A 21,873-nucleotide genomic window follows, 5' to 3' on the forward strand; every position below is an offset into this window, starting at 1 on the left:
CCCTTCCTTTCTTCCTTCCTTCCCTCCCTTCCTCCCTCCCTTTCTTTCCTCCCTCCCTTCCTTCCCTCTCTCCCTTTCTTCCCTCCCTCCCTCCTTCCCTCCCTTCCTTCCTCCATCCCTTTCTTTTCTCCCTTCCTCCCCCTTCCCTTCCTTCCCCCCTTCTCTTCCTTCCCTCCCTCCCTTCCTTCCCTCCCTTTCTTTCCTCCCTCCCTCCCTTCCTTCCTCCCTCCCTTTCTTTCCTCCCTTCCTCCCCCTTCCCTTCCTTCCCCCCTTCTCTTCCTTCCCTCCCTCCCTTCCTTCCCTCCCTTTCTTTCCTCCCTCCCTCCCTTCCTTCCTCCCTCCCTTTCTTTCCTCCCTTCCTCCCCCTTCCCTTCCTTCCCCCTTCTCTTCCTTCCCTCCCTCCCTTCCTTCCCTCCCTTCCTTCCTCCCTTCCCTCCCTCCCTTCCTCCCTCCCTCCCTTTCTTTCCTCCCTTCCTTCCCCTTCCCTTCCTTCCCCCTTCTCTTCCTTCCCTCCCTCCCTTCCTTCCCTCCCTTCCTTCTTCCTTTCCCTCCCTCCCTTCCTTCCTCCCTCCCTTCCTTCCCTCTCTCCCTTCCTCCCTCCCTTCCTTCCTCCTTCCCTTCCTTCCTCCCTTCCTTCCCTCCTTCCTTCCTTCCTTCCTTCCTTCCTTCCTTCCTTCCTTCCTTCCTTCCTTCCTTCCTTCCTCCCTCCCTCCCTTCCTTCCTTCCTTCCTTCCTTCCTTCCTTCCTTCCTTCCTTCCTTCCTTCCTTCCTTCCTTCCTTCCTTCCTTCCTTCCTACCTTCCTTCTAGTTTTGGCCACACCTAGCGGGGCTCTGGGCTTACTCCTGGCAGCCAGGGATCACACTCTCAGGGGACCAGGCTGGATGTGAGGGATCAAACCCTGGTTGATCATATACAAGGCAAGTGCACATTCATTATCCCTTTGCTTCTGAACCCTGCTTTAGGTTTCTTTTCCAGGCTCCTTGCCTGACCTTTGATAGGATGGTACCTAGTACCCAGTACCCAGGACTTTCACTTCATGCACATTACTACCCCAAATTCTGCCAGTGATCTAGCCTTGCCAGTTCTGCCTTCCCCAGCCCTCTACATTTCCTGCTATACATTTGCCCATCCCTCCTTTCTCCATGGATCCTGGCAACAGCTCTTCTGAGTTCTCTATGTTTGTTCTGGCTGTCCTCTCTTCAGTTCAGGTTTGCATGGCTACTGCTATAATTTTCCTGAAGTGCCGTGAAAAATTCAGTGGGTCACTCTTCTGCTTAAGTTACCAGTCTCCCATCAGCTTCATGATAAAGTGATAAGACAAGCATGCCAGATTCTTTCTTTATGGGTCAGGTTTCTGCTTCCACTTCCAGTTTAAACTCAGGTCACTTCCAAACTCTGTCAACACTCTAAGTTGTGACTTACTTGATGTCTGTATTTCACTGACCTTTGGTCTCAGGATCCTTCATGTACTGTTCTGTAAAGACTATCCTTTCTTAATTTTTCATGTCCAGGTAGCTACTCTTTCTTCAAGGTATTCCTTAGATGTCACCTCTTCAGGTCAGATTAGATGCCTGCTATGATTGGTTTTTCTCTCGGTGGGCCATGCCCTCTCTGTCACCTCACTTGCATCTATGTTGACCCGTGAACAAATACTCCTAGCAGGGAGGGACTCTGCTAGGCCTGTGATCATATTCACAGTGCCTCCAGGTGGACACGGAGGACATTCAATGAACAAGTCATTTCTCGAGGCTTTGCTATAACTCACCTGTCAGAATAGTGCAGGACATTGAAGCCATACTGTCTGTGGTTCCATCATTGTGTGAATGCAAGTAGTCTACTCAACTTCTCTATGTCTTCATTGATTAACACAAAAAAAATCCATATCTTACCTCATAGGATTCCTCTGAGAAAGACGAAAGTGAAAGTTTACATGGCAGTTCTCAAGTGTACATGAGCCCATGGGGCTGGAGCAATAATACATGGCCAACCTGGGTTTGATCCCTGGCATCCCATATGATCCCCAAGAACTTTCAGGAGTAATTCCTGAGTTGAGAGTTAGGAGTGATTCTGAGCATTGCTGAATGTGGCCCCCAAACAACCAAACAAAAGTATATTCTTGAATCTAATTCCTCCGGTTATGACTCCGAACACTGGTGAGACTTAACCAGAAGGCAATCTACAAAATAATCAAACACACACTTAGAGAAAGAAAAGAAGTTAAAAGTTCCCCACATTACCCTAACTCCAGCCTGCAGACCATCCTGCAAGAAGCCGCATAATGAAGCTCAAGGGAGCTCTCCTCGTCCATCCTGGCCTTTTATCTATGGCAAAACGTCACACCTAGAAGGTGAGGCCATTCAGTTTTACTGCCAATCGAAGGTGCTGCATTCATAGAATAAAACCCAATGAGAAACCATGTGGGTGTTGATTGACACAGAGACAGACAAATCCCAAAGTCCCACAGTATGTATGCCTCTAAAAAAGATGAATCTCTTAAAAAAAAAAAAGGATGAATTTCTGCAGAGAGATAAAAGTTTTTGATAGGATAAATTTTCTACTTTATGACGATGCATGGAGGAGGTGAGGAATGAGAGAGATGCTATGAACAATTAAAACAGAACAACAAGGAAAAATGGTTATGGTGCCTCCTTCACAGTTAGGCTCATTAAATAAGTAAATAGTTTTTTGTTTTGTTTTTGTTTTTGTTTTTGGGCCACACCCGGCGTTGCTCAGGGGTTACTCCTGGCTGTCTGCTCAGAAATAGCTCCTGGCAGGCACGGGGGACCATATGGGACACCGGGATTCGAACCAACCACCTTTGGTCCTGGATTGGCTGCTTGCAAGGCAAACACCGCTGTGCTATCTCTCCGGGCCCAATAGTTTTTTTTTTTTTAATGGGTATTGTCAATCCATGTTCTTTCCTCTAGTTCCTAACATTAAATTCTTCCGACCAAAAAGCCTATGTGTGTATATTTGGGAACAACAGAGGGGAAAAACAAAAAAGAATGGATTAAGTGTCCCAAGGGACAAGATGGTGGAGCAGAACAAAGGTGAGTTCTTTGGATGTGGTAGAAGAAAAAAGGAACCTGGACCCCTACTCCCCCAACACCCCATCCTCCAGTGAAGGCTGTAAACTTTGCTGCGGTGGTTTGTTGTTGTTGGGTCACACCAGGTGGTGCGCAGGGTCAGTCACATCTGACTGATAGAACCAGGGATAGAACCAGAGATGGCTGCTTGGAAGGCAAGAACCTTAACCTTTATGTTGTCTCTCTGACCCAAAGCCAGTGAAATTGAGAGTCAGATCTGATAGTCCACATGGCTTCCAGGTAGGAAGTAAAATATCTGGGGCTCCCCCTTCCTGGAGCTGGGAGAATCTGTGAGTCACCCAGCTTGTGCCCTTTTTTCAACTTTCTCTCAAATGGTTGCACAAACATGTGGTTCCATTTGCTTCTCCAACAGGGAGTGCTTTTTCATTACCTTAAAATTGTTGTTTTTATGAACTAGGATAACACCTGGTGGGCAGGAGTTTTAGCTCCTGTTCAATCCGATTTGAATTCCATTATGTTTTCTGCTTACCTGGGGAGGGGAAAGATACACTTTCTAACCACAATGTCCTCTTTCTGGTTTCCCAGACAGATTCGCCACTGATAAGAACATCTTGGAAGCAGGCTGAAGATGCAACGGATATCAATTGTGGGTAGTTATGGGGGTGACCATGGTCCCCAAGGTGAGGGGGTGTGAGGGTACATCTTTCATTATCTTGAAATACTGAAGGTCCTCAGCATGAGAAGGAACCACACAAGGATGTATACCGACTCCATTCCCACTCTCTCTCTCTTTCTGGAGTGCAGGGGAGAAGGGACAAGAGCCTAAACTAGCATTCAGTGACTCTTCCTAGATGCCAGGTCAGGTAACCTTCATGGAAGACTCAGAACAACCCTAGAATGTGAAAACAGTAACTAGGACTAGGGTTCAGTTGAGCTACTTTGGCCTTGGAGTCCATTCCCAGCACATTATGGCTCCCGAACACCACATGTGGTTTTCCACTCAGTACCTCTGGAAGCACCCCCCACAAACACTTGATAACAAAAGGAATACAGATGGTCTACCTGCTTCATAGATAAGAAAAATGGAGTTCAAGGCATAACATTGATAGGGGCCAGAGAGATAGCATGGACGTAAGGCGCTCGCCTTACATGCAGAAGAACAGTGGTTCGAATCCCGGCATCCCAGATGGTCCCCTGAGCCTGCCAGGAGTGATTTCAGAGTGTAGAGCCAGGAGTAACTCCTGAGCACTGCTGGGTGTGACCCACCCTCCCCCTCAAAAAAAAAGCATAAAAATGATAAAGACATAACAACTTGACAGGGATTTGAGAGGGTTGAGAATCTGTGCATTGTCACAGCCAGCCTAGAAGATTATACATATAAATGTATATATAAATATATATATATATATATATATATTGGTTTTTGGGTCACACCTGGTGACGATGCTCAGGGTTTACTCCTGGTTATGAGCTCAAAAATTGCTCCTGGCTTGGGGAACCATATGGGATGACTGGGATCGAACGGCGTCCTGTCCTAGGTTAGCTGCGTGCAAGGCAAATGCCCTACAGCTTGCTCCACTGTTCTGGCCCCAAGATTCTATATATTTCTATCTTCCCAAAGTTAGGGAAAAGGCAAGACAGGCAATTTCCATGGATCCGAGAGATAGTATAGTGGTTAAGGTACATATGTGTCAATCCCAGTTCAATCCCAGGATACCTGATTCTCTGATCACTATAGCTCTGGAGACCCTATCATAATTGGTGTGGCCCAGGTAATTCTATCCTCAGCCTTTGTATTGAACCACTTGCTAGTTTACAGAAAATTACCCAGATACCATCTGGGTTTCCTGAACACTACATGAGCTCCTATAGCACAACAGTTTCCATAGAACAGTCTGTTGTCTTTTTTTTTTTTTTAATAATATCTTTATTTAAGCACCATGATTCCAAACATGTTTGTAGTTTGGCTTTAGTCATGAAAAGAACACCCCCACTTAAGCAGTGCAACAGTCTCCTGTCTTGACACTAAGACTGGACTCTTGCTAAGCATGATGCAATGGAGGGAAATTTCTGGTACTGTAAGACACAAGGCAGCCAAGTCTTGTTCATATGCCACCATTTCTTATAAGGAAAGTATGGTTGGGTTTGATTTTGAGAACTTAATCCAGTTTATTTATCTTAAAACTGGTAAAGCAGGACCCATGTGGGTTCATCTTATATTTTTTATCTAAAGGAGCAGATGTCATTGCTCTCTTTCTCTGCCATACCCACAAGATGGTTATTTGTGTCTATGGTTATTAAACATGGTGTCTCTATCGGACAACTTGCAGATAAAATCAATGAGCAAAAGAGGGCCCAATTAAGAGTGAAACAGGTTTTCATTAAGAAAAATCAATGAAAGGCTGGAGCCTGAGTGCAGAGCCAGGAGTAACTCCTGAGCATCACTGGGTGTGGCCCCAAAATAAAAAAAAATAAGGATGTGTGAAAAATAAAACTGTATTGGCACTACAGACAAGGACTTGGATTAGACAAACTATTCTGCCGAAACCTGGTCTTATGCCAGGGAACTTCAGGGGTAGGGTCTCCTTGTACTTATGCCAAGGCTTTTTCTTTCCATGTCACCCATATTTTGGTGGGCCTATGCAAACAATAATTTCCACTCTAACACTCTAACACCGTTTTTACTTTGCTCCTTTGACTCTAAACCTTAAATAAAAAAAAACTACTTAAACTTTTGAGGTTAACATAAACTAATATGCATATGCGTGGAAATGTAAAAAATACTAAGCCTTCAATGTTTCAGGAGTTACACAAATATCATGGCTTTAAATTGCTTTGTGTACCACTAAGAAATGTTATAATGTACATCTGGAGACTTGAGGGACAAAGTAATTGTACATGGGTTCTGTTTTATTTCTTCTTAATGTTCCTTGACTGTATGTTCAAAATTAAGGTTTCAGCAACGGGATTTCTTCTGAGAACTCTGTTTATTGGTGATTGTCCTTCCATGGTAACTTTACCTTGTCCTCTTTCTTTGCATCATTGTTCTCATAATTAAAATAAATAAATAAATAAATATAAAAAATAAGGAAAAGAAAAATCAATGATGCGGCAATACCACTCCTAGAGATATACCCCGGGAACACAAAAACACAATACAAAAATGCCCTCTGCACTCCTATGTTCAGCACAGTCCTATTTACAATAGCCAGAATCTGGAAACAACACAAGTGCCCCAAAACTAATGAGTGGCTAAAGAAACTGTGGTACATCTATGTACCATGCCCCAATCCCCCCACACCCAAATACAAATAGAATGGGGCCGGAGAGATAGCATGGAGGTAAGGCATTTGCCTTGCATCCAGAAGGTCGGTGGTTCGAATCCCAGCATCCCATATGGTCCCCTGAGCCTGCCAGGAGTTATTTCTGAGCACAGAGCTAGGAGTCACCCCTGAACACTGCCAGGTGTGATCCAAAAACCAAAAAAGAAAAATACGTCTATGGTACCATATAATTGAATAGACAATATATATATACACTATATAATAGATACAATACATGCATATACAATATATATTCCAATATGCAAAGGAAAACTATGCAGCCATTTGGAAAATATTAGTCATGAAATTTGCTTATACATAGATGGACATTTAGATTATTATGCTGAGTGAAATGACCCAGAGGGAAAGGAATAGAATAATCTCACTTATTTGTGGGATATTAAAAATCAAGAGATAGTCTGGTAATAATATTTAGAGACAATAGAGATAAGAGTAAGGAGGTCTAGCCCAGCAGGGTAGGAAGCACCCCACAAAGAGCGTTGAGTACAGTAGAGTAGGGAAGGGTTTACTAGGACAATGATAGTTGGAACTGATCACTCTGGACAAGAATCAGTGCTCTGGTAAAGGTTGTTTTACATTGTATGACTCTAAGACAATCATAAACAGTTACACATATATCTGAGAAAAAATTATTGTAGAAGGAAAGAGAGTGAGAGAAAGAGAGAAGCAAAATGCCTACTCTAGAGACAGGCAGAGGTGGGAATAGGAGATGGAGGTAAATAGGAGGCATCAGTGGCGGGAAAGGTGCACTGGTGAAGGATGGTATGAAATTGTATAAATGGTATAAATTGTATTGAAATCGAACAATGAACAATTTTGTAACCATGGTGCTCAAATAAAGCTATTAAAAAAAGAAAAATCAGTGATGCATGGGTCAGAGCGATAACATAGTGGGTAGAGCATTTACCTTGCACACAATTGACCAGAGTTTGATCCCTGCCATCCCATATGACCTCAGGAGTCTCTCCAGGAGTAATTGCTGAGTGCAAAGTGAGAAGTATCTCTGAGCATAGTGGTGTGTGGTCCAAAGCTAAAAAATAAACAAAAATCAGTGATGCAATGGAGATGGAGAAATGACAGAAGGCATTGGTTCCAAGTCTTATTTCCTTCTTGACATGCAGAAGATTAACATGGCTATAATCTTGGAAGTTATTTACTAGGAACAGCTGCATTAGATTATACAAGGATGTGAAAATTGCCTGACTGTCACATTATCTCTGTAGAATATGCCACGTCGAAAGAAACGAGAGCACACGATAAACTGGGTAGAGAAGAATGTGGTAGAGAGCACTTCTGCATAGCAGGAAAAGGAGATCATGGCTAAGTACATTGCAGATTGGAAGCTGCTGACAAAGAAATTAATCTATCTTCACTGACACTGAGATGACTAGAAACAGTTAAATTATTGCAATAAGTCTGTGGGACAGAATCTTCCAGTTTTGCTGTCTACTGAAATAGACATTTATCTGTTTAAAAATAAAAATGGTGTGTGTGTACATATGTGTGTGTGTGTGTGTGTGTGTGTGTGTGTGTGTGTGTGTGTGTAGTTGGCCACACATGGCCAAATTCAGGACTTATTTCTGGCTCTGTGCTAAGGAATCACTCCTGATGGTGTTTGGGGGACTGAACTGGGGTTGACAACATACAAGGCAAGTGGCCATAAACCCTGGACTTTCTTTCTGATCCCCTAAAATAAATAAGTTGTTTTAGTTCCATTTTAGTGAAGAAAGAGCAATCCAAAGCAATCTATTGGCTAGTGAGATGTTTCTGATTTGACTTTTTTTCTGCATTTTGATCACATTTATTTATTTTCACCCAGATAATATGTGTATATTATAAGAATATCAATCTCCTGCTTCTGATATTATAAGCTCATAAAATTTTACAATAGAGGGAACTGAATAAAAGCATATAAAAGGCCTCTTTGTATTACTTCCTACATCTTCCTGTGACTATATTTTTGCTTCAACACAAATTTTTGTTGAAATTACTTTGATCAAACACATAGATGTTAATCAAGAATAATAAAAACTTGTCAGTTACAAATATGAATGAGTGAACTTTTTCAATTAAAATTTACATTCAAGGGCCTGAGGGATGGTACATCGGGTAGGGTGCTTGCCTTGCATACAACACAGTCGACCTAGATTTGATCCCAGGCATCTCATATTGCTAGGTGTGGGCATTCCCCAATTATATATACTTTCAAATTATTTTTTTTTGGTTTTTGGGTCACACCTGGCAGTGCTCAGGGGTTACTCCTGGCTCTATGCTCAGAAATTGCGCCTGGCAGGCTCAGGGGACCAACCATATGGGATGCCTGGATTCGAACCACCATCCTTCTGCAGGCAAAACAAATGCCCTACCTCCATGCTAGCTCTCCAGCCCCTCAAATTAATTTTTTAAAACTTTTTATTGAGGTTCTGAAATTTACAGTTCTGTTTTTATTTTATTTTTTTTCCGGGGGGGGGGTGAAATCACACCTTACTTCTGGCTCTGCCCTCGCTCAGAATTGTTCTTGGCATGCTCAGGGGTCCATATGGGATGCCGGGGATTGAACCCGGGTCAGCCACGTGCCAGGCAAACGCCCTACCAGCTGTGCTATTACTCCTGCCTTACTATGTTTTTCTTTTTAATCTGACATATAAAAAAGATCTTTTTTTTCCCTTAAATTTTTTATTTAAAGCATTGTGATTTACAAAGTTATTCATCACAGAGTTTTAAACATACAATGTTTCTGACATGTTTCACAATGTTAGTGGTTTTATCCACCACTGTTCCAGAGTCCATCCCATTACCTCCCTGTAGTCCCTCCCTGAAGCCTGCCATCATAATAGGCACTTTTTAAAGTTTTAGTATTCCAGTTTGGGTCTTATGATTTCAATGCTGTTGACAACACAGTTTGTATATTAATTCTTCTCTTCCTTAACACCACTAATGTTCCTGCATCCTCTTGACCCCTGTCTCCTGTTATTTTACATCTGTTTGAAAGAGATATTTGAAAACATTTCTTTTGTTTGTTTTTGGGCCACACCCAGCGGTACTCAGGGATTACTCCTGGCTGTCTGCTCAGAAATAGCTCCTGGCAGGCACGAGGGACCATATGGGACACCGGGATTCGAACCAACCATCTTTGGTCCTGGATCGGCTGCTTGCAAGGCAAATACCGCTGTGCTATCTCTCCGGGCCCTTGAAAACATTTTTATTGGTGATGGAATGATAGCACAGCAGGGTAGGGCATTTATTTTCCTTTCTACATGCTGACCAGAGTTGTATCTCTGGCATCCGATAGGGTTCCTCTGAGCTTGTCAGGAGTAATTGCTGAGTGTAGAGCCAGGAGTAACTCCTGAGTGCTGCTGGGTGTGGCCCCCAAATAAAACAAAAACAAATATATTTTTATTGTGGAAGTGGTGACACTTACCCACACATAGATGGATAAATCTAAACTTCTGTTATTCAAGAGAATTGTAAATCAGTGACATCTTTCTTTTTTATACATAAGTAAGTTAAAATGAATTAATATTATGATAATTCTATGCTAAGATTTACATGAAATTGATAAATCCTACAAATGTAAAATTTAGTAAGATGAGGAGAATAAACAAACTTTTTAGGGAAATATCTGAATAGGGCTATCAAATATAAAATTGTGTTTTATCCTAATAAAGGGAATATTTTTCCATTTTATTCATTTAATTTTGAAGTATTATGAAGTATTTGAAGTATTCTTTAATTGAATCACAAGTTATTCATGATTCAGTTTCAGTTATACAATGTACAACACCCTTCACCAATACTTATTCCTGATACCAATGTAGTCAGTTTCCCTTGCCCTTTCACCTGTCTGCCTCTGTGTCAAACATAGTTCTCTCTCTCTCTCTCTCTCTCTCTCTCTCTCTCTCTCTCTCTCTCTCTCTCTCTCTCTCTCTCTCTCTCTCTCTCTCTCTCTCTCTCCCCCTCCTTTCTTCCTTCCCCTTTTTCCCTTTTAGGCATTGTGGTTTGCAATATTATTACTAAAGAGTATAATGCATACCACTTTATCTCCTTTTAGCATCCAGTTCTTGTCCAGAATGATTAGTTCCAATCATCATTGCCATAGTGGTCCCTTCCTTGCCCTAACTGCATTCCCCCACTATTCCTACCATGGATTGGTCCTCCTGGCTCTCTATTGTCTCTGGATATTAATACCATACTATCTTTTTTTTTTGGGGGGGTGGGGTCACACCCAGCAGCGCTCAGGGGTTACTCCTGGCTCCATGCTCAGAAATCGCTCCTGGCAGGCTTGGGGGACCATATGGGATGCCGGGATTTGAACCACTGTCCTTCTGCGTGCAAGGCAAACGCCCTACCTTCATGTTATCTCTCTGGCTCCATCATACTATCTTTTTTGTTTGTTTGTTTGTTTTTTTGGGTCACACCCGGCAGTGCTCAGGGGTTACTCCTGGCTCCATGCTCAGAAATTGCTCCTGGCAGGCATGGGGGACCATATGGGAAGCTGGGATTTGAACTGATGACCTGCATGAAAGGCAAAAGCCTTACCTCCATGCTATCTCTCCGGCCCCCATACTATCTTTTTTATCTTGAAATGAATGGGATTATTCTATGTCTATCCCTCTCCCTCTGACTAATTTTGCTCAGCACAATACCCTCCACATCCATCTATGTATAAGCAAATTTCATGACTTAATTTTTCTACTATTTGAATAGTATTCTATTGTGTAGATGTACCATAGTTTCTTTATCCACTCATCTGTTCTGAGGCACTTGGGTTGTTTCTAGATTCTGGCTATTGTGAATAGTGCTACAATAAACAGAGGAGTGCAAAAGACTTTTTGGAAGCTAAATTTCTTGGTTTATTTTATTTTATTTTGTGTTTTTTTTTTTTTGTGTGGGGGGGTCACACCGGCAGTGCTCAGGGGTTACTCCTGGCTCCATGCTCAGAAATTGCTCCTGGCAGGCATGGGGGATCATATGGGACGCCAGGATTCGAACCGATGACCTTCTGCATGAAAGGCAAATGCCTTACCTCCATGCTATCTCTCTGGCCGCTATTTTATTTTATTTATTTTTATTTTTTAATTTTTTTTCTGTCTTCACACAGTTTATTTAACAATAGGTAATAAGAAATCAAATTTAACAGTCTATACAGTGATCCGAAGTTCATATTTATAAGTAATCAATTTTAATTGCATGATTTACAACAGTTGAGGGTTTTTGCTTTCTATTTTCAAGTTTTACAGAAAGTATGGTGTTTTGGGGGTCGGGTGGGAGGCAAGTAAGGAAGAAGAAAGCAAGCAAAGAAGAAACCCCAGGGACATTTTGCATGTTAAAAATCACTCCACTGGAATCGTTTCTTACCCTCTTTTTAATTTTTTTTTCCTGTTAGATGTAAAAATAACGAAAAATCTTTCAAGAAACAAGGAGAAAAAAAAAAATCCCCTTTCCTCCCCAAGTCAACTTTTGTGCTCCAGAAAATTTTTTATTCTGTAAGTCTTGAGCGTAAAAACTTCAAGTATTAAAATAATTTGTACATGTAGAGTGACACGACTTTTTCAAACTATACAGGGGCAGCTGCCAAATTGATGTATTATATATTGTGGTTCTGTTTCTTGAAAGATTTTTCGTTATTTTTATTTTTTTTAAGGAATATTCATACTGTTTTCCAAAAAGGCTGGGACTATTTTAAAGCTCAATTTCTCTCTCTCTCTCTCTCTCTCTCTCTCTCTCTCTCTCTCTCTCTCTCTCTCTCTCTCTCTCTCTCTCTCTCTCTCTCTCTCTCTCTCTGTGTGTTTTAAAGGCTGGGCAACATTCCCACCAGCAGTGAATGAGAGACCCATAAAGGGAATATTTTATGGGGCCGAAGAGATAGCATGGAGGTTGGGTGTTTGCCTTTCATGCAGAAGGATGGTGGTTCAAATCCTGGCATCCCATATGGTCCCCCAAGCCTGCCAGGAGCGATTTCTGAGCAAAGAGCCAGAAGTAGCCCCTGAGCGCTGCCAGATGTGACCCAAAAACCAAAAAAAAAAAAAAAAAAAGGAATATTTTATTTGTTAAAAGATGTATTATAAATAATGCTTAAGTACCTGCATTAGTAAAGAAAGGATTGTAGTAAAAATCTCTATGGCTATAAAAAAAAAAACAAAACACCTCATCGGACATAGAACATACAACATAAAAGAAATGTTAATTTTGTTTTTGAAAATATGTAAAAGCTCTTATAAGATAGGAGCAGACAACTCTTTCTTAATCAAGTAGAGGGCAGCCATTAGAACCATGAGTAAATGCCATACTCAATGCCGAGTGCCAAGAAGTTTGTTTTGTCTTTTAAAAAAGCTCCTGGATTATCCATGCAAAACTGGTTTCCAGGCTATGAATACTCAAAGCTGTTGTTTATTCCTGAACTCTGTATCTTTTCTTCAAATCTGAATGATAGTCTAAATAAAACTGAATAGACAGTGGTCCTCAAACTATGGCCCGCGGGCCACATACTGTATTTGTATCTGTTTTGTTTCTTCATTGCAAAATAAGATATATGCAGTGTGCATAAGAATTCGTTCATAAGTTTTGTTTTTACTATAGTCAGACCCTCCAATGGTCTGAGGGACAGTGAACTGACCCCCTGTTGAAAAAGTTTGAGGACCCCTGGAATAGAGTATTTATTTTCTTATTTTGAAAAATGTTAACATTATTCAGAGTTAACAGCAAATAGCTAATCCAACCAATACATTACTTTTCATCTTCATTAGATGGAGCGTTCAAGGATTTGAGATATTGGCTATGGAACATATCCTCATAAAGATGGAAATTTGTTGTATTAATGCCTGGCAGAATAGCATCGACAAAAAGCTGTAAGCATCACCTACCCGTGGGCCTAAGAACATTTGAGAAGTCCTTTGAAGCATTCCATTTTATTTTATTTTATTTTAATTTTTTTGTTTTTGTTTTTGGGTCACAGCCAGCAGCACTCAGGGATTACTCTTGGCTCCAGGCTCAGAAATCACTCCTTGCAGGCTCGGGGGACCCTATGGAATTTGAACCATCGTCCTTCTGCTTGTGAGGCAAACACCCTACCTCCATGCTATCTCTCCGGCCCCAAAGCATTCCATTTTGGAAGCAAACAAAATATCTTTCCTGGCCACACACTCAGCCATCAGACTACCTTGTTGAAAATGTCCAGTTTCATAGAGGGTACATCATTTTTATAAATAGAGTATTCTTAACATAATCAGTTCATTAAATTTTTGTACTCTCTTCCTCCATTCTCTTCTGGCTCATAGAGTTTTATTTGCTAGATATGCTATGGATTTTATGGGCTTTCCTTTGTATATGAATTCCTTTTTAGATCTTGCTGATTTTAATATCCTGTCTCTGTCTTTGTGACATATCTCTGTCATTGCCTTTTGTCTATGTCTTTGTCATTATGAGTACAATGTGTCTTGGACTTTTTCCATTTGGGTCTAATTTTTCTGGGACTCTTCAAACCTCTTGGATTTGGGTATCTGCATTCCTCAACTTTGGGAAATGATCTATAATTTCTGTAACTTTGATACTTCATAAAGTTTGCCTTCCGGTTCTTCAGGGACTCCAGTAGTTGTTTAGTGTGCTGCTTTTTTTTTTTTTTTTAGACTTTTTTCCTATCTCTTGCTGTTGTCTAGATGTTTCCTCCATCTCGCCTTGGAACTCCTGGGTCTTTTCCTCAGCAGTTTTTATTCCTCTGCTCAGACCTTCTATTGAGTTTGTCAAAATATCACTTCTCCGGGGCATAAGAGATAGCACTGAGGTAGGGTCTTTGCCTTGCATGCAGAAGGATGGTGGTTCGAATCCCGGCATCCCATATAGTTTCCCAAGCCTGCCAGGAGTGATTTCTGAGCTTAGAGCCGGGAGTAACCTGAGTGCTCCCTGGTGTGACCCCCCCCCAAAAAAAATCCCAACAAAATATCACTTCTCATACTCTTTATTTCTGATTGTTGTTTTCTGATGACAGTTTATTTTTTTTATTGTTTTGATTGTGGTTTCATTTTGACGCTCATGTTTTCTTGTGTTTTGCTATCTGTGAGCTCAATAAACGTTCTCAACATGGTGACACTTAAGTCACTCTCTGAGGAATTACAGAGCTGGCTGGTGTTGGGTCAACCTTCCAGGTTGCTCTTTGAACTTGGCGGGCATTTGTCTATACATCTGTGTTATTGGATTTGCAGTGATCCATATGTGCTGAGGAAAAAAGTCTTTGTGGTTAGTATTCCTGGGACTCTCTGAAGGATAATTCTGAGAATTACTTTTTCCCTTTATCCAGTGACAGTATGTATAATGGTCAGTTTTTTGGTGAGTAGAGTTTAGAGATGTGGAACTAGACACAGTCATGTTAAATGAATTGTGATGATATGGCTGACGCCAGCACCGTGGCTTCTGGAACTAGCAGGAAGGAAGGGGAATTGGCCTCTGGTTCAAAAAGATTGGAGATGCCAGTCAGTTAGGCTTTTTTTTTTTTTTTAATGTTTTTGTTTTTCTTTGGCTATACCCGAGGTGCTTAGGAGTTACTCCTGGCTCTGAGCTTGGGGGATATGCTTATGGGATGCTGGGGATTGAATCCTGGTCGACTGCTTGCAAGGCAAAGGTCCTACCCAACGTGCTATCACTCAAGCCCCAGTTAGGTTAGTCTTACTTAGGAGGTTGAGGGAACACACAGAGAGGTTCAGGAGCTGTGGAACTGGGCCTGCTGTTATGGAAGAAGTCAGGCATTAGAGGTTTTTTTTTGAACGCTCTTAAATAAACCAATATGCTTTTAATAAAGCTTGGTGCCTGACTAAAGTTATCCTTTAGTTTATAATGAATTCTACCCTTTCTTTTTTGTTTTGTTTTGGGGCCACACCAGATGACACTCAGTGGTTACTCCTGACTATGCACTCAGAAATCGCTCCTGGCTTGGGGGGCCATATGGGATGCCAGGGAATCGAACCTTGGTCTGTCCTAGGCTAGCGCTTGCAAGGCAGATGCTTTACCTCTAGCACCACCGCTCCGACCCCATGAATTCTACCATCTTGAATAAAGTAAATAAATAACAGTTGAAGTTAGGGATAACAACCAAAAAATAGGATGCCTATCATAATGTACAAAGGAGAGGGAGAATTGAAGGAAAATTGTTAGTGATTTTATATTTTGTTTAGCAAACATATACTATGCATACATAGTACTTATAAATATATGCCTCAGTGTGCAATACCATATGTTTGCTAGCTGTGTGTCAGGCATTTACACCAACTTATCAAAGAAAGTAGTAGAAAAGACAGGCTATATATCATAATTGATTCCAGTTTTGGAAATATTTTACTTAGGATAAAGGTTTTTCCTCACATATTTGGATTTACCTTTTCAGAGCTAGGGAGGAAAAGTTTGTGCAAGAAATACAAGTTTGAGAATTATTCACTAGTAGGAGCTAGTTGGATTATTAGCAATGAGTCAAATAACATGGTTTGAGGGAGAAGATGGAGGATGGAATATCATCTGGATTTTATGTTTTAAAGAACTGACAAAATGCTCCATAAAAATTAAAAAAATGTCCTAATCTTTTTTTTTTTTTTTTTTTTTTTTTTTTTTTTGGTTTTTGGGCCACATCCTGCTGCACTCAGGGGTTACTCTTGGCTCTATGCTTAAAAATCGCTCCTGTCAGACTCGGGGACCATATGGGATGCCGGGATTCGAATCACCGACCTTTTGCATGCAAGGCAAATGCCTTATCTCCATGCTATCTCTCAGGCCCTTAATTCCTTAAGATGTAGGTAGTCAGAAGAAAAGAAAGAGGCTTTGTTTTCTAAGCCTTGTTTTGGTTATTTGCATTTTTTGAAATTTTACTTAAAGTCTATTTTAGCTTTTTTTGTTTGTTTGTTTTGGAGCCGGAGAAATAGCATGGAGGTAAGGCGTTTGCCTTTCATGCAGAAGGTTGGTGGTTAGAATCCCAGCATCCCATATGGTCCCCAGAGTCTGCCAGGAGCAATTTCTGAGTGTATAGCCAGGAGTAATCCCTGAGCGCTGCTGGGTGTGACCCAAAATAAAAGAAAAAAAGCTTGCTTCTGGCTCTCTGCTCAGGGATCACATCTGGCAGAACTCTGGGGACCCCATTGGTTGCTGGGGATCAATCCTGGGTCAGGTGTAAGGCAAGCACCCTACCAGCTGAACTATTGTTCCCGTAACCATATATGTTTAATATATATAGAATTTGTAAGATTTTCTTTTTTTTTTTTTTTTTTTTTTTTTTTTTTTTTTTTTGGTTTTTGGGCCACACCCAGTAACGCTCAGGGGTTACTCCTGGCTATGTGCTCAGAAGTTGCTCCTGGCTTGGGGGACCATATGGGACACCGGGGGATCGAACCTCGGTCCGTCCAAGGCTAGCGCAGGCAAGGCAGGCACCTTACCTTTAGCGCCACCGCCCGGCCCCAGATTTTCTTCTATTATTCCTGATATTGGCAATTGGTGTCTCCTTCCTTTTTTTTTTTTTTGATTTATCTATATAGAGATCAGTTTTAAAAAAGAATCTCTATAACATGGAGTTTAGTTTCTGCTGCACTGACAAATCTTACACTCTCAATGTCTTCTGACAATAAACATTCATTTCATGTTTATAGCTTTGCAAGTTTATGGCTCTGCAACTAAGATACAGACTGTAGATTATGTTGAAATCTGTTCTCTGTGTTGCTTATTCTGGGACTCAAGATAACAGAGAAGTGGCTTCTTTGAGCATTATTTTTCACTGCTGAGGGCCATAGTGCAAGAAGGCAAATAGAAGATACTGTTCTTTTCAACCAATCTCACTGTTAATGCAATTCTCATGCCTTTCACCAAAGAAATCCCACAACCAGCATGGAATAAATGGAAATAAGGAAAGTATTCTACCTACACACATTGAATCATAACCAGACTGAAAAAGGAGAAATTTGAGCTAATGATACAATCTACTGCAAGAAATGAATGAGATCTAGGGAGAAAGTAGTTGTCACTGGTGTAAAGTGAGTAGATATTAAATAAGAGGCTGGATAAAAATTATCCATTGAATTTCATTGATGAGTTTGTCAATATCTCTGGATAGATGTCATTGGAGCTGAGTCATTATTATTGGAATTGGGGCCACATCTGGGGGTGCTTAGTGGCTATTTGTGGCTCTGTTGCCAAGAATGACAGAGCAGGGGCTGGAGAGATAGCACAGCAGTATAGGGTGTTTACTTTGCATACAGCCTATCCAGGATGGACAGTTCGAATCCCAACATCCCATATGGTCCCCCAAATCTGCCAGGAGTGATTTCTGAGCCCAGAGTCAGTCGTAATCCCTAAGTGCCGCCGGGTATGACCCAAAAAACCAAAACCAAAACAAAAGAACAAAAAAAAAAAAAAGGAATGCCAGGACATCATATGCCAGAGCTAGAGATTCAGCAGCAGTCAGTCATATTTCCTCTACTATCCCTCTGTCCTTAGTAGAACGAAGTTAAAGTAGAAAAAGAGGCGACAGGAAAATGGAAAGAGACAAAGCGATGACCGAGGACTACAGTTTCTAGATGCTTGATTGAAAAGGAAATGAGAAAGATTGCTTAAAACTAGTGGGAAACAGCCTAAGAATGTATATTGTGTGTGCATGTATGTATGTATGTATGTATGTATGTATGTATGTATGTATGTATGTATGGTTAATTGGTGGTTCATAGGTTCATAGATTGAGTGGAAGAAGTCAGCCAACAAAGGGAAGATGAAGACACTAAGTACGCCAGTAATCACTTTATGGCTTCTTCACTACACATTGAGCCTTCATTTCCTGCTTTGGGATAATGGATTTGGACCCTGTAAACAACTCTACTGCCAGTTGGCACAATGTTAAGCTTTGTCAATAGAGGGTGCTGAAAGGACACTGGAAGGAAAGTGCTTTCTCTCCTGGTTCTTTTTTTTTTTTTAACATCTTTATTTAAACACCTTAATTACAAATATGATTGTACTTGGGTTTCAGTCATGTAAAGAACACCCCCCCCCCTTCATCGGTGCAACATTCTCACCACCAATGTCCCAATTCTCCCTCCTCACCCCACTCTCCTGGTTCTTGGTGCTTTTCCCAGCTATCTCATGGAGTAAAGCAGCAAGCAGCATTTGGTGAATGGGTTACAATAACAATGAGTTACAATAACCAGTCTCACATCTGGTGGCCAGGATATCCATATCCATATCCATATCCATATCCATATCCATATCCATATCCAACATCTCTTTAGCATATCAGAGTTACTACCAGTGGCACCATTCCACAATCTTATAAATGGTTCCTGGAAAGGTTTGCAGAGTGATGCCTCCTCAAAGATGTCCTTTGGCATCCCAGGCTACTTCCAGGGCACTGCGTAGTGACCTCAGCTCAGACCCTTCACATAGGTATCATCCTTAGGCATCACAAAAGGTGGCTTTCTGGTGAGTTCTCTGACAACTTTTCTGCTATCTGATAGGTAAAGTCAACTTTACCTGCCAACTTATCTGCCAACTTTCTAATGATGGATTAGATATTAGCTTTACTAGTGTGTCTTCCATAGTTATTCCTTCCTTGATCATTCTTTATCATCCTGAGGAGTGGCTAAACCCTATAATGGTATTTGTGCATTTTTAGAGTTCTTTCCTTAGAAAGTAATTCCATTAGTCAATAGTTCTTTGTTGTCTCTTTTGTTAGACACACTCAGTGCTTGGAGGATACTCCAGGTGGTTTTTACGCAACTAAAACTTTGAGTTTTAGTTTTGTGACCTTGAGTTTCTGGGGATTAACTGTAGACCTTCCACATGTGAGACATTGAGCTATGGCCCTGGCCCGAATAATAATTTTTTTGTTTTGTTTTTGGGCTACACCCAGTGGCGCTCAGGGGTTACTCCTGGCTCTCTGCTCAGAAATCGCTCCTGGAAGGCACGGAGGAAATATGGGATGCCGGGATTCGAACTACCATTGGTCCTGGGTTGGCTGCTTGCAAAATAAATGCCCTACCTCTGTGCTATCTCTCTGACACCCCTTTTTTTTAACTTTATTTATTTATTTATTGATTGGTCTTTGGGCCACACACCATGATACCCAGGGGTTATTCCTGGCTTTGCACTCAGAAATCACCCCTGGCAGGCTGGGGGACCATATGGGATGCTGGGAATCAAACTGGGTCCCTCCTGGGTCTGCCGCATGCAAGACAAATGCCCTATCATTGTGCTATTTCTCCAGCCCTTGTTTTTGTTTTGGTGGTGCTCAGGATTTTCTCTTTGATCTGCATTTAGGAACCACTCTGGGTGGTGCTTTGGGGACCATATGGGATGTCAGGGATTGAACTTAGATTGGCTTCATGCGTGCACCTTATAATCGCTTTGGCCCCAAGTTATTTTTATATTGTATTATCCCTATTCAAATGATATTGTGATTTCTGAGTAAATTCTGACTTATACATCAATTAAAAAGCAAAAATAAGGGACTAGAAATTTCAGAGATGTGGAAGTCAAGAATTTAGGCTCAACAAAAAAGGTTAACTTGTAGTAGGTGTTGTGTATGTAAATATTTTAGGGGATTACTATGTTACTCACCCTAAATTGATTGGTGATTGTGCCCTACACTAGGGTGTGACCTGGCATTCTGCTCCCACCCTAGGGTAGTACCTGATTTTACTTCCACCATTGGTTGGTATCTGATCCCACCATTGGGTGGTACCTGACTCTGGGGTATAAAAACAAGGGTCTGTGGAAGGCCGAGGCTTTTTTTTGCTGGAACTGAGGCTGAGGCTTGGACTTCAGTCTTGTCCACCGAATAAAGCTAATATTTCCACGAGCCTGACTGTCTGCGAGCTGTTTACCCGCCGTTTCACCTCAGAACCGTCAGCTAGACAGGGTGGCAGACGCGTGCTCCCAGCTGGAAGAGAAAGGCCTCATCCTCCATCCCTCCATCAGTCAACCTCTTTAGGGGCTGACTTGCAACAGTAGGGAATGGAACATCCTTTGAGCCAAGAGGCTGAATATAGGATACTTGAAGATGATGATGATGATTTGTTTTTTGGGCCACAGCCAGCAGCGCTCAGGGAGTTACTACAGGCTATGCACTCAGAAATAGCTACTGGTAGGTTTGGAAGACCATATGGGATGCCAGGGATTGAATCCAGGTTCATCCTGGGTCTGCCTCCTGCAAGGTAAACAACGCCTTACAGCTGTGCTATAGTTCTGGGTGCCACTTGTGGATAATTTAAATATATTTGCAAGAATGTTGCACTGGTGAAGAGGGGTGTTCTTTACATGACTGAAACCCAACCACAATCATGTTTGTAATCAAGGTGTTTAAATAAAGATGTTAATTTAAAAATATATTTGCAAGTGAAGGGCATAAGAATCCCAGAGAATTTTTTTTTTCCATTGACATATGAGAACAGGTTATCTGCTGAGGGCTTGGAAGGACTGTAGTAGGTTTTAATCGACTTTGATGATACTTGTAAAAGATTAATTTTCCCCCCAGAATTTACTGTTTTCCCTACTAGGATTTAGAAGTCTAGGCTTAAGAACCTGGCATTCTGGGGCCGAAGAGATAGCATGGAGGTAAGGCCTTGCATACAGAAGGACGGTGGTTCGAATCCTGGCATCCCATATGGTCCCCAGAGCCTTCCAGGAGTGATTTCTGAGTGTAGAGCCAGGAATAACCCCTGAATACTGCCGGGTGTGACCCAAAAATCAAAAAAACCCCCAAAACTTGGCAGGTTTGGGGATAGGAGGCATAGTGAGTTTGCCTTGCAGATAGCTGACCAGGGTTTGATCCCTGCCATCTCTTATGGTCCCCAGATCTCTGTCAGGAGTGTTTCCTGAGTGCAAAAAAGAGCTAGGTAGATTGTCATAGAATTAGGATCATCTAGTCTACTAGTCTTCCCAGCTCTCCTGAGGAAGCAAGAGGAAGTGGGGTATGGCATAGGTCCATGAGAAAGGGTTTACATGACTGACCAGGTCTAACTTGGGTTTTGACAAACTGAGGTCTGGGGATGAGGAAGAGAGGGAACAGAAAGAGTGAGGCAATGAGGGGTCAACGTGCTGTGACTCAGTGAGGTCAAGGAGAAGTGAAGTGGAAAACCAGAATATTGCTATATAATAATATAATATAATATAATATAATATAATATAATATAATATAATATAATATAATATAATATAATATAAAATATAATAACATGACATGACATGACATGACATGACATGACATAACATAACATAACATAACATAACATAACATAACATAACATAACATAACATAACATAACATAACATAACATAACATAACATTGCTAGTCCAAGGAGGAAGTGGGAGTTTTTGAGAGAAGAAGCCAGGCTAGTGTTTGTGTGATCTTGAGAAGAGTAGCTTGAAGTGGAAGGGAAAGTTGCTTGGAGTGATCAGAATCCAGTGAGGGGGAAGTGGGGATTTGGGCTGGCTTGGCCTCTGCACTTTGTCAATGGATGATGGTGG

This window comes from Suncus etruscus, chromosome 19 (genome assembly GCF_024139225.1).
Source record: "Suncus etruscus isolate mSunEtr1 chromosome 19, mSunEtr1.pri.cur, whole genome shotgun sequence".
NCBI classification, from domain to species: domain Eukaryota; kingdom Metazoa; phylum Chordata; class Mammalia; order Eulipotyphla; family Soricidae; genus Suncus; species Suncus etruscus.